The sequence below is a fragment of the Aulonocara sp. 'chitande type north' Nkhata Bay genome, linkage group LG3, assembly GCF_057382095.1.
Source record: "Aulonocara sp. 'chitande type north' Nkhata Bay isolate Kocher_YH1m ecotype deep benthic linkage group LG3, A_spYH_male_GT1.1, whole genome shotgun sequence".
NCBI lineage: Eukaryota > Metazoa > Chordata > Actinopteri > Cichliformes > Cichlidae > Aulonocara > Aulonocara sp. 'chitande type north' Nkhata Bay.
In genome coordinates, this window is record NC_141346.1 from 77,454,457 (window position 1) to 77,471,801 (window position 17,345).

General features: G+C 43.6%; 1 protein-coding gene and 1 long non-coding RNA gene across 3 annotated transcripts in view; both read left to right on the forward strand.

Moving 5' to 3' along the window:
* Nucleotides 1-3,396, forward strand: part of LOC147337082 (protein NLRC3-like) — a 60,446-nt gene extending 57,050 nt beyond the window's left edge. Inside the window, exon 11 of the mRNA XM_086285732.1 lies at nt 1-3,396. This exon is cut by the window's left edge and continues 1,971 nt beyond it. The gene's annotated coding sequence lies outside the window, so the exon portion shown is untranslated.
* Nucleotides 3,397-12,382: 8,986 nt separating this feature from the next.
* On the forward strand, nt 12,383-16,619 carry LOC147337083 (uncharacterized). Of its 2 annotated transcripts, XR_015128347.1 has the most exons (5): nt 12,383-13,088; nt 13,538-13,573; nt 13,932-14,082; nt 14,454-14,539; nt 15,134-16,619. It is a non-coding gene; the product is annotated as an uncharacterized LOC147337083 (long non-coding RNA). The 2 variants fall into 2 exon arrangements; XR_015128346.1 differs by lacking the exon at nt 12,383-13,088 and having other exon boundaries at nt 13,096-13,573; nt 15,134-16,618.
* Nucleotides 16,620-17,345: the final 726 nt, after the last annotated feature.

Here is a 17,345-nt window from a genome sequence, read left to right on the forward strand (position 1 = left end):
CCTGTACAGACCTCTGAGGAGAACCAAGGTGCAGTCAAAGAGTCCAGTCTGTCCTCACAGATGTGAACATGTGCTTTCATCAGGTCTGCTGTCAGCTAGCAGGCTCACATCAGAATCACTGTTCCTGAAAAACACAGTCTGTGTGACATCATCAGTCAGCTGATGGTCCCAGATCTGAATGGTTTCTGTCTCTACTGAGGAAGTCAGAGAATATCACTGAGGTGTGGATCAGGTCTGAGTGAGCTGTGGAGGGACAGCTTTAAACAGTCCACAGGTCTCACGTCCTGCTCAGTCTGGTAGCAGATACCTCGTATTGTTCCAGATGTGCTGACATCAGCAGCAGCACAGCTGTGTGATACCATGAATCTCAGTTATTGATCCAACACACAGTAAATACAAAGATCAGGATTTCTGAGAGTAATCATTATGAGTCTGAACACATGATCACTGAATGTTAGTCTCCACAATAATAAGCTAACACAAGCAAACACAGCTTTCAGCTCTTATTTTGAAACTGGCTTATTTAGAGAGCTGTGATGTGAGCGTGCCTGGCTCTGAGGCACTTGGGTCAGCCTCTGTTGTTTAGAAGTGTTACAGACTGTGAATGACACAGACCTGTCAGTTTCCATGTTTGTCTGTAACACAGCTCAGGGGCTCCATGCTGAACGCATCCATCCAGTGTTATTGATCCAGGACTGATACCAGCATTGGGATCAATACTACAACACACAATCACATGTGTCCACGTGATGCAGTTTGAAGAGCAATCAGATGTCTCTGTATGAGGAGGCGGGGTCACAGGAAGTTCACAGAAACTCTGCAGCAGCATCATCAGCTCACATGGAAACTTTGATGATTCACTTCTGTGGTGTTTTTACAGAAACACGTCACAAAATTAGCTCCACCTGTTTTGTGAGCTTTGAGTTTCTTGTCTTCATCCTGGATTCTTGTGTTGCTGTTTTTACACACAGCAGATATTTCCTGGTTGCTTCCTTGATGACCACATGAAGCTTTCTGAAGCTTGGATTGAAAACGCTTCATTACTCAAAGCTTTCCAACACAGGCCTCTGTGCTGCCATCTGGTGGACAAACATGTGAAGTGCAGCGTGAAGCTACAAATGAAACTGCTTCAGCTACGTTTATATATAACATACTATAACCTATATAATGTGGAGATCAGGGAAATTATTTTGTTGCTACTGTTAATAATCATCATCATTACCATTGCATTAATAATATAATCTACAGCATTGATATTGCATTCAGATGTTTAAACATTTTGGTACCCAATTAGCCTTTACTACAGGTGCAGTTATAACCACTTTAAACTGTTGAGTTGAATCTATGATCTTAAATGCTTTTGAATGCTTGTTATAATCTTAAGTGTGTATGGGCTGATTCTGCTGATTCTGAGTCCATCTGTGCAAAGTCTTGACAGGAAACTGCAGGTTTGCAGAGCGTGCTTTTGCAAAAGTGAAACTAAAAGCAGAGTGTAAGTGCAGCTTATTCTGAGGAGCTGTTTGGATGATGCTATTTGAATAACCAGGTTGTTCATTATTATCTTTTATACTTTTATATTCTTTTATTAAGCTTCTAGTAGAGGTTCTTGATTAAAACATTTATTCAATATACTACATATATAGTTTTAGTAAACTGCTGACACATGTGAGAGTGGCCTCTGTTTGACTGCGAGTGTTAGTAGGTGAGAGGTGACACAGAGTGCCAAGTGAGGTCGTGACACACACACACACACATAGTAGATACATTCAGTTATAGGTGAGAGGTTAATCATGTTTGCTTGCAACTGCGGGCGTGCAGAAGTGGTATCTTACTGCAGAGCATGGTCTGTGGTTTTGGAGAAGCGGCAGTCAAAAGGTTGACAGGAAACATCTGCCATGAAGATAGAGATAATGTTCTTTTCAAACTGTGTTAAAAGTCATTGTGGTTTTGATTTGACGTATGTATGTATGTATCTGTGTGACGTTGAAGGGGCGTCATTAAATTCAAACCCCGATGGTATAAAATATCTGTTTATGCTTTGATTAGTCGGAGATCAGCGCTGTCTGCGTACGGCGCTGGTCCCCCCACGCCTGTGTTCATTAAAATCAATTGTTTGACCAAGCTCTTCTGGACCTGGTTGTTTGTACTCTCCTTCCTCAATATTTGAACCTTAACAATAACTATATGTATAGTGTATTATGTAGGTGTTAGAGCTGGGGGTAGAACTGCTGATGGCCTGGTTGTTATTTATGTTCCCCATGGTTCACCAGCTCTCACACAACATCAGCACCAATGATCCACGTCCTCATAAACCTCTGAATCAGGTCCTGAAGCAGTGACGTCCTGAGTGAAGACCTCACTGATCACATGACTCTGGTCACCTGGACTCAGTGTTTCTGAAGCAGTGTGCTGGGTTTTTAAAAATACGTGGCTGCTGCCTGATGTTGGGCCCACAGAGGAAGACGACTCACTCGCTCTTCTTCACTTCCTCCTTAAACATGTGGAAGGAGAGCAAAGTGCTGCCAGACTCTTATTTCTGACAGGAACAGAAGAAACCACAGCAAACTGGTCCAGTTCTTCATCTTCATCACAATCTGTTTATTTCTGATGGTGTCTTCAGTCTGAGGTTTGAAGTTTCCATGTCTGTGTGATGTGTGGTGTGAAGGCTGCTGGTTAAACTGGGACTCACTGTTTAAAGCACTGAGTGCTCATAGAGAGATGCTCCATGAGTCCCAGTACAGACTACAAACATGGTGGAAACTTAGCTTTGATATCCACACACTCTGCACGTCTGTGAGTAACTGTGATGAAGATGTGCAGAGATCTGTGTCCAAACAGGAGAAAGACTGTAAAGACTCTGTGCTTCTAACAGCCTCTGTTAACATATGTGAGGCTGTTTGTTGTTGTTGCCATGGAGCTTTGCACTGTTTGGGTCAGCAGGTCATGTGATCAGGTTTGTTCTGGACGATGGTTCAGTGTCAGGTTTGTTTGCATTCATCAATAAATATCTAAATAAATCAAAGACTCCATGTTTGTTCTTTCATCATGTGACCTCTGCTCATCCATCTCTGTGTGTATCAGGATACATTTAGTTCATAATACACAGAAAAATCAGAGTTATTACCTGTAATAAATGTGAAAGATTCCTGCAGTGATAACCAGGCAGGACTGAAACACATCCAAGCTGTCACCACGGTAACAGCACCGCCCATCCACAGGTGAGGGGAGGAGCAAAAAGAGGGACTTTGACCATTTTATACTAAAAACACTCAACTAATGTTTCTAATATGAAACAAATAAGCCCACATTAATGTGAGCGTTTATTAAATAATAATAATGATGATTTCCTCCTGATCTCATTTCCACAGCAGAGAAAACTGTGGTGTATATTGAGGTGGAGGGTGTGGTCTGTGGCTCAGGTGTAGAGTGAGGGTGGGGTGCACCACAGCAGCATGCTGGGACTGCTGAGGGTGGAGGAGGGAGTGATGATGACATCAGAGCTGCAGCACAGAGACCAGTGAACACACAGTCTGTTCATCTTTGCATAGATACAATATACAGCACAATATTGAATGACAGACACGCTGTGGGAGCTTCCACAGATACACTGACGTCAGCATCCAGAGTCCTCCTGCTGCTCCCCCCTCAGAGCCCCGTGATCAGCACCAACACATTCAGTTAGATGACAGAGTCCAGCTGCAGCTAGAATCAGCTCCCCTCTGTGAACAACAGCACAGCGTCAGTGTTTCACACTCAGTGAAAGGAGGAAACAGCAGAAGAACACCATGTGTGCTACGTTTCCCAGGACACACTACAAACTGCACAAATACAGAGCAGCACGTGGAAGGACCTGGAGCTGCATTTACAGAGCTGCAGACAGCGTGATGTCCAGTATGGACAGGTGGAAGGAACCAAGTCCTCAGCTGGAACACTCGTGTTTGTCCACAGACAGGAAACACAGCAGGAAACTTCCTCACAGAAGTGCAGCTCATGGATAACACACTTCCTGTCAGTCAGAATGAGGCTGCAGCCAAACACAGAAAGGTGTTTTTGTCCAGATGAGCCCAGAGAAGAAACACGAGTGTTCACAGACATCAGAAGCTCAGAGAGGTGAAACATGAGGTTGGAGTCCTCGTCAGCATCCAGAAGAGCTGCTGTGAAACCCTGAGTACTCATGACAGACTCTGATGGCACAAACACATCATGATTCAAACAGAAAGACAAACATGGAGCTCCTGATCCTCCTGCATGAGAACAAGCTGACATGAGCGCTGTGTCTGAGAGTGTCTCCCTGTCACAGTGACAATAACACAGCTGCTGCTCACAGTCATTAAACTGACCTGAGGTCAGCTGTGCTCCTTACATATGAACCATGTGACCTCACATCAGTGCTGTGGATGACTGTAGTCATAGAAGAGTAGAGCTGTAGCAGGTGGTGTGAGGAGGAGGTGGTGTATTCTAGTTAACGCAGTACTGAAACACTCCAGCAGAGGGCGCTGTTAAGTCCTTATTGTAACACAGTTACTGTGTGCAGTTAGACTTCATACATAATCTGCACTTATTTCCATCAGACATGCTGTCAGTAAATGATTGGTTTCTATTGATTCTACTTCCTGTTGACTCGTTTGATGACAGTGAAACAATCACAGCTGATTGTGTGATGATGTAAACTGTCACTGTTACATTCAGTGTGTGTGACATAATGTTAGTGCAGGCTGATAACAGCCTGGTTCTGTTAGAAACACATGAACGTATCCATAGATCAGTGTGTGTTTAACATGAGAGCTTCAGCCCTGCTGATGTGTTAAATAAAGACATGCAGGAAAACTGATGAGACTCTGAAATAACTCTTTATATTTATAATGTAACTCTGCATCAAAAGAACAACAAAGGATCCCAGACAGGTTTCTGTGAACAAAGACCATTCTGATGTTTCTGTGTTTCTAACACTTTGACATTATTAGTAAACAGACTGCAGTGAGCAGCATTTATAAAGAGCTTCTATATAAAGATATGACAGCTGTTTGACAAGTTTATCACTCTGTGTTTGGACCTGATCAGTCCAGCTGTTTACTTGAAACATGTTCATTTACCTGTTCTGTTATATTCATGTTCTTGTCTCTGTTGAAAACACATTTTAATGTTGTTGAAAACACGCAGTTCTTTGAATCTTTGGGCTGAAGGAAGGACAATACTCGGTGTATATATGCTCAATCAACAAACATTTATTTCGGTACAATTCACAATAAGAGCATTACAACGTCCGGACGGGAGAGATGCCTGCAGAGGTTCGACAGCATGTCTCAAAATGGTGGCAACTTTCACAGACTTTTATAGCTAATCCCAGCCCCCCTCTTTGTCATAAAAGCTGCATCTTCACATGTTTTTCTAATTCTTAGTGAGCCTGGCTCCTGACCTTGCCTCCCTGTCTTTCTGTGTGAAAGTGGAAGGGGGGTAAAGAATGTGGTTTTATCTCTTCTGCCCAGACACCTAGTCTCCCTCTTATGGCCTTCTTCACATGATTCAGCAGTAAAACATTCTCAAGAAGACAGTGTCAGACATTCACAGCTGATCAAGGATACAGAGTAATGCACATTTTGTCTAATAAACTACAAATGATTATGTTTCTTTTATTCAAGAGTATAATAGAGACTAAACTACATACATAGCACACCATTAGAACTAAAGGATAATATATGGCCTGTAGCTGTTAAGCTAATTTACTACCTTGACTACTGGTCATAAAATGGCATATGTTTAACTACTTGTCATTAACAACACCCCCTTTGATCTCTTTTCTCAAAGAGATCACTTACAAGACGCATTCCAGGGTCACAAGGTCCACGTCTCTCCATTCCTCAGGATCATCCTTTAACAGAGGCATCATAACCCCCCGGCCCTCCGGCCCTGAGGTTACGGCCCTGTCAATAAGACGAACTACTAGAGCTCTGAGGCATGGGATCAAACAACAACCACATGTGGTTAAGACAGCAGTAAAAACAGACAGTGAGACCAAGATTGACATAACAAATCCCTTCCATTGCCCAAAAACAGAAGTCATCCATTCCTCCAGCGGATTGTCGATACCTGAATGTTCATGCATATTATGGGCCAGAGTCCGTAGCCCCTCCAGTGCTCGAGTTACAGAGCCATCCGGAGCTGTATTATTGGGAATAAAAGTACAACACATTTGTCCAAACATTTCACAAACCCCTCCTTTTTCAGCCAGAACCATATCCAGCGCCATCCGGTTCTGCACTGCCATCAGAGAGGTTGGACCTACTTGTTCTGCTAAACCCTGAATTGCATCACGGGTCAAATTTGACAGTCGGAGAACGTTATAGTGCACATAGTTAATTCTATCTACGTTTTTGTTGGGGGTGACGGGAAACAAGGCAGAAAGTACTGGAATGTTTTCAAAACCGGCTGCTATCTGATCTACTAATTTAAACTCATTTGGAACGCCACGCGGAACACCGATAGAATCTATATATGTGGGTGAATTAACAGTTAAATCAAACGACCAAGATGATCCTTTAGGCCACCCTTGACCAGGCGTCAAGGTGGTCGTCGCGCATGTCCCTCTACCCTCTCAGAATTATCCTTACCCCCTATTATCAGCAGAGGCGCTCCTAGTCTGACCATGGCACAAACACCAACCGCTTCATTTGGTATTCGCACATGCAGACTCCCACCTCCACAATAATAGTACAAACCGGCTCGAGCCCAAGTACCCACGACCGTGGCGCCCGCACGCGCTGCCTCTCCTCTTCCTGGAAATGTGGCCTCACACCAATCAGCCGGGATCTCTCCAGCGTCATACTCCTGCTCTCCAGGATCATCTGCAGTAAAATTGAAACAAGTATAATTAGCTTTCCTAGGTGTGAATGGTCCGGGAATGGTGTTATTATCTATTGGGGGAAATAAAGCAGATAATGGAGCACATTTTCCTGTATTTACTGCTCTCCGAGTAAGTCGGAGCATGCAATCAAAACCCCAGGGGTCCTCTGGATACAGAGGTGCCGGTTCAATAAATAAACGTGGGCGTGCTGTAGCGCATGCCACACAATCCGACACCTTTTGCTCTTTTGTAGTTTCAATCAGCCAGTCCAACCACAGGTTGCTGTCCACATAGCCTGTGGCACGAGACATCAGCTGTCGGGGTTTCCACTTTGTGTAGTCCATTTTTGTTACCTTAGACACGGAAGGTGGGGCTTTGGTTGATGCGGTGTCGCTGCTAGATAAATTACAGCTTAATGTGGCGTTGTGGCTGGGCAATTTACAGGATGGATCTTTAAAGTTTATCTTTATTATGCCCCTTGGGTCCTTCCCAAATACATCTACTCCTAAAACACTTTATCTTCTTTCCGGTACCGCTGCGGTGTAACCTGCCACCCACCAATAGACATTGTAAGTGGATTTTGTGTGTTACTGAAATCACGCTGAATTGCAAACCCCTCCCAACGGCCCCGTGTATCCCATCCTGGGAGGGTGTAACCGGTCACCATGTCCCACTCCTCACACGGGGTGTACCCCGTGGCGGTGGGTTTACCTATAAGACAAGCATTTGTGAATCTTATGTCATGACATGTCCATACTTCGTACCCGCGCCAACTGGTCTGATCCTTTCCACAGTCTATCACGGAACACAGATCAAAAGTGAAGGCTGTGGTGGATCCTCTAACGTAATCCACCTCTATGCCTCCATAATACTCCAAACAAGGATCTGGTTTCTCACCTACATCACGTTCAGAGCTGGTCGCCACAGGGTCCGCGAGAGGAAGAGGAGGTGGATGAGTTCTGTAACTGGGCAACTCACACAACAGGAAAACAGTAGTTAGCACACCAATAGTGATCATAGCTAACACTCCCATCAATTTCCAATTCTCCAGAAGCTTCATTTTTGCATTAGACTTTTCCTCCCCCATTTTAATACTTGCTAATAACTTCTAAACTAGAGCTTTAGGCCTACGGCACTTTTTTTTTTTTTTTTTTTTGCTGTAGCTTATACTATCTTCTCGTCGGGTGATTCTCGACTTCTTTCTTCAACCTCAGGGGTAGACTACCCTTTGGTCGTTACACAGATCAGGGTATTATTCTGGCCCTTCTATACTAAGATCTGTGTTTTTTGGGGTCACAGCCGTGTCCCCCTTTTTCGCCAAGAGCCTCTCCGATCGCCTAGGCTCCTCCGCCGCTGCACACTGGCTCCAGTGGTACCAGGTGTCGCCTTTGCCCCTCAGCTGGACCGCGTGAGAGGTTCGAGTGGTCACCTCGAAAGGTCCCGTCCACCTGGGCTCGTCCCACTTTCGCTTATACACCTTCAGCCACACCCACTTCGCCTCTGGCGTGGTCACCTCCTTTCCTGTTGGATCTCCCACCTGCGTAGTGAAACTAGAGACAAGAGCTTTTAGTGCTTTAAACTGTTTCACATGTTCAGACACTTTTACTTCCTCTCTTAATTCTCTTACACCTGCTGCAGGGCCTGGAAATTGTCTTCCTGTCAGCAGCTCATATGGAGTGAACCCAGTGCGCTGATTAACGGCGCACCTTACACTCATTAAGGCTATGGGAAGAGCATCAACCCAATTCATGTTAGTCTGTGCACAGATTTTTGCCAATTTGTTTTTAAGATTTTGGTTCATTCTCTCCACTTTTCCCTGAGACTGTGGATGGTAAACTGTACCATATCTATGTTGCAACCCCAACATACATTCCACCTCAGCGAGATCTCGATTTTTAAAGTGAGTGCCATTATCTGATCTTACCTTCTCTGGGAATCCATGCCAAGGGACATAATAATTCACCAGACATTTGATCACTGTTTTGCTATCCTCTCTGCGGGTAGGCCACGCCTCTGGCCAACCAGTCAATCCATCCACACACACCAACAGATATCTACACCCTCGAACGGCGGTTATCATGTCAGTGTAATCAATCACAATTTCCTGGCCTGGTCTTTCTGGCAAAGGAAACTTACCCATTTCTGGTTTCACGGTGGGCTTCGGATTGTGTTGTCCACAAATCAGGCAGGCTCTCACATGTTCCCTTACCAGGTTTTTCATGTAGGGATGCCACCAATGACACAAATCCCTTTCCATCTGGGCCACTCCCACATGACCTAACCCATGAGCTTCTTTGATTTTCTCCTGGGCCACTCCTGCTGCGAGCACTGGTCGCCCGTCGGGCCCTCTCCACAATCCTTCTGATTGTACAGCCCCTCTTTCCTGCCACACCGCCTTTTCCTCGGGTGAGGCTCCTCCTTGCGCCTTTTCGATGTCCTCTCGCTTTTGGGCTGGCAGGTCTCCCCATTCCATACCCATACTTACCATTTGTTTTCCTTCCTTATAGCCTGCCGCCCGTTTTGCTTCCTCGTCGGCTGCTCTGTTTCCTTTCGCCACCCAAGTGTCAGAGTCGTCATGCCCTTTACACTTTATGATAGCGACCTCCAGAGGCTCTTTCAGAGCGTCCTCCAGCTGTCTCATTTCCTCCTCATGTTTGATCGGTTTATTTGTGGCTGTTCTGAATCCAGCCCTTCTCCATTGCCCCAACTCTACATGTGCTGCTCCGAAAACATATGCTGAGTCAGTATAAATGTTAACTCTTTTTCCTTTCCCTAATCTCAGAGCTTCTATCACTGCAATAAGCTCTGCTCTCTGTGCTGACTGAGGCCCTTCTAACGTTCCTGATTTCTCCACCAGCAGCTGTTCTCCAACTCCTTTCATCACTGCATAGCCTGTTTTCAATCCTTCACTCGGATCTCTAAAACAACATCCATCTGTAAAGTAATCATCTGCCTCACTCACCGGTTCTGCTCTCAAATCAGATCTTACTTTCTCTTCAACCTCTACTATTTGTGTACAGTCATGAGGTGTTCCCCCCCCCCCATTTGATCTGCCATGTTAATCCCTTCATGTGTGAAGGTCAAGTTTGGAGACTCCAGAATCTTAGTCAGTCTCTGTTGTCTCAATGGGGTCATTGTAAATGCCTGTGAGTTCACATAGGCCACCACACTGTGTGTTGTGAGCACTTTCAGTGGGTGCCCTCTTACAATGTGAGCCACTTTCTGAATTATTTTTGCTACCCCTGCTGCATGTTGTGTGCACATGGGGTGTCTTTTTTCTGTGTTATCCAGGCCAATGCTGATATACATCAGTACTTGTCTCTTTCCCCCTTTTTTCTGAAACAACACACCATTTACTACTCCATTTGTTTCAGAAACATCAACTGAGAAATCAGAGTTATAATCGGGGATTGCCAAATCTGCTGCACGAGACAGGGCCTGCTTTAATTCAATGAACCGCATTTCAGCTTCAGTGGTCCAGTTGAGATTAGCTGTGAGATCTCTCATGCCGTGCTCTCTTACCAAATCCCTCAGAGGTTTGGTTTTGCCCACATAGTCAGGAATGTAATGTCTGCTGTAACCTGTGAGCCCAAGAAATGACAACATTTCTTTAACTGTACGTGGCTGGGGGTGTGACATAATTGTTTCCCTCTGGGACGCCAACATGCCCACCGTCTGCATCGCCACCACACGACCTAGAAATGTAACTTCAGTTCTGACAAGTTGGAGTTTTTCTCTACTTACTTTAAAGCCTGTTTTAGCCAGCTGGCGAAGCACCGTCAGTGTCGCTTGAAAACAAGCATCAGCTGTCTTAGCGGCAATCAGCAAATCGTCCACATATTGGATCAGTGTGCATCCTTCAGGTAAAACACATGGAGAAAGAGCATTTTTTAGTACCTGATTGAAAATGCCAGGTGAAAGGGCAAAACCCTGCGGCAGCCGTGTGTAACGCAGCTGCTGGCCCCTGTATGTGAATGAGAAAATATCTCTTAAAGATGGATGCAGAGGGAGACAAAAGAAAGCATTTGCCAAATCTATGCATGTGAACCACCGCTGATCTGGAGATAAATTAGTCAGAGCTGTGTAGGGGTTTGGTACAGGTACTGTTTGTGTCTTAAGGACAGCGTTTATTGCCCTAAGGTCATGTGCCTTCGATACTTGCCCGTGCCTGACTTTTCAACTGGGAGGATCGGAGTGTTCCATGCAGAGGAAGACGACTCCAGCACACCCACCCGCAGGAGCCCTGAAATAGTTTCTGCAATGCCATTATCTGCCTCTGGACTGTGTCTGTATTGTGAACGCCAAATAGGGGTGTCATCCTTTAACTCAAATGTGATGGGTGAACAAAATGTTAAACCCACATCAGTTGGACCTTTAGACCACAGAGTGTCTGGGAGTTCTGTTAAGCCTTTAACAGCTTCCTCGTGATCAGATTTCTCCCTGCCATGTGTGCGCTTTAAAAATTTGTGCTCTAACACACTCTGATCAGTAGCAGTCACAGAAATTCGATATGTTTTACAACTGGGTGAGTATGAGACATCAGTAAGTTGTGTTTGTTGCCAATCTGTGGCCCTCGTGGCTGTTCTCACCATGGGGCCTAAATCTTTTGCTTGATGACCCTCGTGTACTGCCAAAGACACATGGGGAACCGCTTCATCCCCCATTCTATACCAACTCATTTTATCTTCAGGGAGTGGAACAAACGCTGCCACTCCAGGTGTACCAACATAAATGTCCTGAGAGTTAAGCTCCCAAGTTGTCTCATCTAAACACTCGTTAAACAATTCCTCAAAGCACTCAGTGCGTTCGCGATCATAAAACAAGGTCACGTGGTAGGGGTCACGCAAGGGAGAGTAAACAGACATGGACATTATCCAGGGACGCCAGAGTTGGTACTGTGCCAGAATTCCATCTGATGTGGTCAGTCTCGCCCAGTAAATCTGCGCTGTACGTTCACAATCCTCAGATAACAGCCACTGTCCTCTCATTCCTGATTGCAAACAGGACAGCTGTGTGCCATCTCTCAAAGTCACTGTCAATCCATCAGCTCCACACATGATAGTAGCTCCCAGCTTAATGAGCAGGTCCCTGCCCAACAGATTAACTGGAACTTGTGATGAAATCATGTATGAATGTGTTAAGGACTGGCGTCCTAACTCCGTCTTTAGAGGGACAGTCACTGGCAAAGTCATGGTTACCCCAGAGAAGCCGATAACACTGATTTTTGTGTCTGTGAGTGGGATGTCGTCAGGAGCCGTACGAATGGTGGAATACGTTGCTCCTGTGTCCACTAAAAAGGGCAGGTTACGTCCATGAACCCTTAGTGGCAACAGGGGGTCTGCCCCTCCCCCTATTTCCAGGCCTCTCTGTGGGGTGTGTCAGTATTGTCCCTGCTGCCAGTATTCCACTGAGTACTGGCCTGGTGGAGCCATCTGTGAGTTGGGGGCCGACCATTGTCCACGCCCCCTTCTGGCTGAACGTGGCATGTTGTTGGTGAACGGCTGAGGTGGTTCTGGGCACTCTCGAAACCAATGTCCAGTCTGACCACAGTTGAAGCACACAGTCCCTGGCACATATAAACCTCCTCTTGGCGCACCCCTTTGCCTGCCCATGCCGCCGCCTCCTCCCCGTTGACCACCACGTGAGCCCCAATTTCCTCTACCGACCCCACGGCCACCCCAATTTGTGCCTCGCGCGGGTCCCGGTGTGTCTACTGGCAATGCATTAGGATCAACATCAGTCCCCATTTGCTGGAAACCTTGAGCTACCATTACTTTTGCTATTTTTTCATCCTTTTTCTTGTCATTTGCTTTTCCCCTCATTTCACCCAGCTGTAATTTCAACAATTGCTCTTTCATGCTATCTGTCTCCTCAGTTTTAGCCATAACCTCATCATGAGCTGTCTGCAGGCGATGCACCAGATGTTTCTCCCACACATGAGACTCTGCTCCCTCCACACTGAAAAAAAGGGACTGGCCATCTCTTGGATTTATGTAAGCATCTTGCATGTATTTAACACAATTGCCTCATGTTTTAAAGTTAAATGTAACTATATAGTGTAAAAACTACATGATATGCAGAAAGGGTGTATTAAATTGTTCATATCATGTTCAGGTGAAGTAAGTTAATAAGATAGCAACGTTAAATCTCGTGAAACCACGCGTGATTTCATCTCGCGGGCTTTGGATCGTGGTTTAAAAAAGGCATCCATCTCAGTCAAGTCGAGCAGCCAACTCTACGTTTTTTGGTATGTCTTGATTTTTTGAATTAATTTTTACCATATTTCAGCCAAATGTAGTTAAACGTCTAGAGTGTCGCCATGTAACATGCTAAAAAAGAGCCGTTAGCTTATTTGCTGTTTTATCTGTTGTCAAAGAATTGGCGCTTTTTCATTTGAATTTGTCTTTGGCACAAGAGCCGTAATATCACATTAAACCTAATTACGAGGCACTCATAACATAATTTGGTTTTCTGTGTGAATAGATTTGCCAACTGACTCTTCAGTTACATTGTGTATTTACTGCACCGTGGTGTTAGTGAGATTTTGGACATTGAACAGCTTTAGCTAATATCATCAGCGGCATTATGCTAGCTTACATCCCTACCCCTCCTGCCCTCACCTGCTGTCCTTTTGTTTTTTGTTTTTTTTTTTTTTGCTGCACATTGAGAGACGACCTCTATTCTGCATTTCACCAGGAGTCAGCTGATGGATTGTGGGTTCAAGGTGTTATGGTAAGAAAGTATATTCTATTTTCGTTTCTGTAACTTAATTATAATAGGTTTTTTATAATTATTAGGTGCATGCATACTCACCCTATTAATACAACTGAGAAATCCAAAATCTGCCATAGGTTTATCTTATACCTGTATGTATTGCCAGAAAGGTGATTACTGGACTCGCATTAATGCACACTTGAACTGAAATGAGGTTGTAACTTGTGGGTTGTTGGGTTGCAAATCAGAAACAAACATCTTTGGATTTTTTTAATCCCATAAGATCTGGAAACACAGTTTTTATTCAACAAAACATTACTGATTAACCAAGCACAGTGCCTGCTGTTATTTCAAAAATAATTTTATGTCATTTCAGATGAAATGCAGCATTCCAGTGCATCCCAACCATGCATACAGTCAAGGTTTCTGACGGAGCTGAGTTTCTCTCTGGCAGTCTGCTGAAAGTGTTTGCAAAGTGATCGGGGGAACAGGGCACAAAGCTAAAGGATGTAGCTGCCATTATGACAGTAAGAACTTTAAAATTCTTTAACTACAAAGTGTATATGTATTGCATTAGGTCAGTAAAAGATTTTTATGCTACATCCATTGAAACCGTCAACTATTACCTGTGAGTAATGATTCCACTAAAAGGATGCCATAATTTTCGTCATGCATTTACTGGCCCACTGAGAAAAATTTATCTTTTTTAAAAAATAAATGTTCTGGAAACGATATATCCATAAAGTTGATGTCAAACAGGAACTTTTGATATTGCTTTGTAGATGCTGGTGTTGCATGTTGACTGGTTTAAAAAGTCAAGAGTTTTTGTCTGGGATCATTTTCTTCTGTGCTACTGAAAAGTTCACAAATCTCTGTTTTCTTTGTTATAATACTTTAGGATGACATTAATGCTCGGAGTCCCTCATCAAAGTGCTCCGCATCTGTGTGAAAGACAATTGCAACATCTTGGTGCAGGAGTTCATGGTGAGTGTTTTATGAGTAGATTGTGGCTTTGCAACATTTAAAAATGCATTTAGTTATCCACTTGATCCTCATTGGACTGGTTAGGACCAGTAGTCCTCTTTAATAATTTGAAGTTCACATGAGGCCTGGTAGTGAACTCGGCCGCCGGCCCTTGAGGCCCCACCCCCACCCCTGTATTAGGGGTCACATCAGTGTGAAAAAACTTTAAATTTGTCATTCTAGTGAACAAAGAAAAATCCCCCCAATATTTACATTAGCTTTTGTTTGAAAAAAAGACCAACTGACCAACAGCTAACCAAATTGTGGGGCTGAAAGTCTAAATTCTAACATCTTCTGAGTGACATAACCTGGATTTCTGATGGGCCGGTGTCTTTCTAACAAAAACTAATGTAAAGCATTTGAAATTATTATGTTTTTCACCCTCTCTTAGAAACTCTGTTAGACCATGAATGGCAGCATGGCAGGCCACTCTTTGGCTATAGCTATTTACTATGTTGCTTGCATTGGTTTAAATTACTCTAACATTAGAACTGGTAGATTCAAAAGAGATGAGTTTAAAAAGGAATCTTAAAGAAATGTTTTGTGTTTAACCAGGACTTGACTGAGGCCACTGCACAGATTGAGAAAACCACAATGAACATCTGTCTCCAGAGATGCGGCAGGCAATGACTTTTCTGATGTTGTTCTTCAAGATCTGGATAACGTGACCTTTGCAGTAGCCATGCTGTTTGGACCTTTTTTATTCCTTCAACATGAGTTACCCATCACAACTCTGCTACACTTTTGAGGTGATTCAAAGGGTGGTAATGGAGTTGGATGCAACTCAGCTCTCAAGAAAAGCTCACAACTAAGACAAAACTGCTCCTGCAACGAAGCTCACTGTTATGCATGTGAGGTGACCAGCTCTAGGTGAGAGGACATTTAAATCTCACACTTGTTCTGCTGCATTTTTGAAGCTCAATTCCAGGAACGGATCGCAGGGTTCATTTTTATATACTCTGCAACTGCCATGAGGACAAGCCGTTTTTTTTGTTGTTTGTTTTTCCTTTTGCTCTGTACAAGTTCTGTTTGTCTGTTTGGCAGCATTTTTAAATTTGTCTTTGTATTTTTTCTTTCTTTTACTAGTGAAGAGATGTAGCGTGAACAGTTATACAGTCTAAATATCCCATATGGGTCGTGTGAAATGGTATTTTCAATTTCATTCAGTTGAAGTAAAGAACGTTGAATATTTCTAAGTGTGCTGTTTTGAACCAAGATGTCACAGTATGATCAGTGCTGTAATTTTTGACAGTCACTGTATCAATGTTATTTTTGCGTCTCTTGAATAAAGTTTTTGACCTGCAAGTGCTAATTTCTTTAGTTATTGGGGTAAAATGGGAGGTGTTAATAGGAAGGTGTTTGCCAATTCAGTAACCTAATTTAATGTTAATGGAAACTAACATTACCTCAAATTGTTTAGTTATAATTGTTGTTTAACTGAATCTTGATGTCAGAGGCCTTAAATAGAATGTTTTGATTTGTTCTTTCCCAACATTTTTCAAAAGAAACAGTCTAATTTCTTTGCTGTGATTGATTCCAGAGAACACGGAAGAACTGACATTATTTAACTGTTGATTTATGTAGATTCAGTGGAGGAGTAATGTCAGTTTAATTCTTTACCTACTGTCAATGCAGTGAAATTAGACATTTTGTTTTGAAAGGTTACTGGTGGATGCCAGCAACCATCTTGGAAGAGAACAATACAATCTGTTATAAGGCCTCCATTTGAAAATTGTGTATTTGATACTAGAATATAATAGCAAAATGTAATTTGAAGATAACATGTAGTATTTAAGTGACCAAGTAGTATTGGGTAAAAGTTATTGAATCGTGTTGGGATAACGTGAGAAAATTGTGAAGGATTAAAATATTCCAAGAGCTCAAATTACTTCATCAAAACATGTTTAAGTCACATTTTATCAACACAAATTGCACAGGTTTATTGAACATGAATAAATTGTGTTAATTTAACTCAATTGTTTAAGTTGCTGCCGAAGCAAAACATCTGTGTGCAACAAATGTCCACCATTGAATTAAGTAAATCCAACAACATATTTTTTTCAGTGCATGTCGGGATTATCAGTCATGGCCACTCTGACCTTTTCGGGCACACCTTTTAACACAGCGTCTCTAAACCACAATTGTTGCATCCCCTCTCTACCAGGATGCTGGCCAGTGTTAAGGGCCCATGTGGCTTTAGCCTGTTCTATGTACTCCCTTGGAGTTTGATCAGGCTTCCACAACAACTTCAAAATCTTAGCAGCATTTGGAGTGGGATATTTTTCACGTAATGCATGAGATATTTCATTCACAACACGGCAAAACGGGATGCTATCAGCCATCAATGCTGTACCTGCTATTTTTTCTATGTCATCCAGTGCTGTGCCTTTAACACATCTGGCCACCACAGCTCTGAAATCACCTAGGGCCAGTTGAACACCTGTTGTTGCTCTATCAAATTCTCTCAACCACCCTGCACCTCCGTCTGTAATAGGAGGTAATAACTCAATCAATGCAGTTACATCTCCCACCCCGTATGGCTTGTATTTCATGTGACCCCCAGCGGTCACCACCAGGGGAAATGATCCCGGCAGAGACAAAGTGTCCCTGTCATCCTGGCTCCGACGTGTCATGGGGTGTGGTTTGTTTGCAAGTTTAGGTTTAACTACTCTGCCTCTTCCTGCTTTTTCTCTAGCTGCTCTATTGTAAAAGGCCTCTTCTAGCTCCGGCACTGCATCTAATTTCTGCTTTTCCCAGACACTTACTG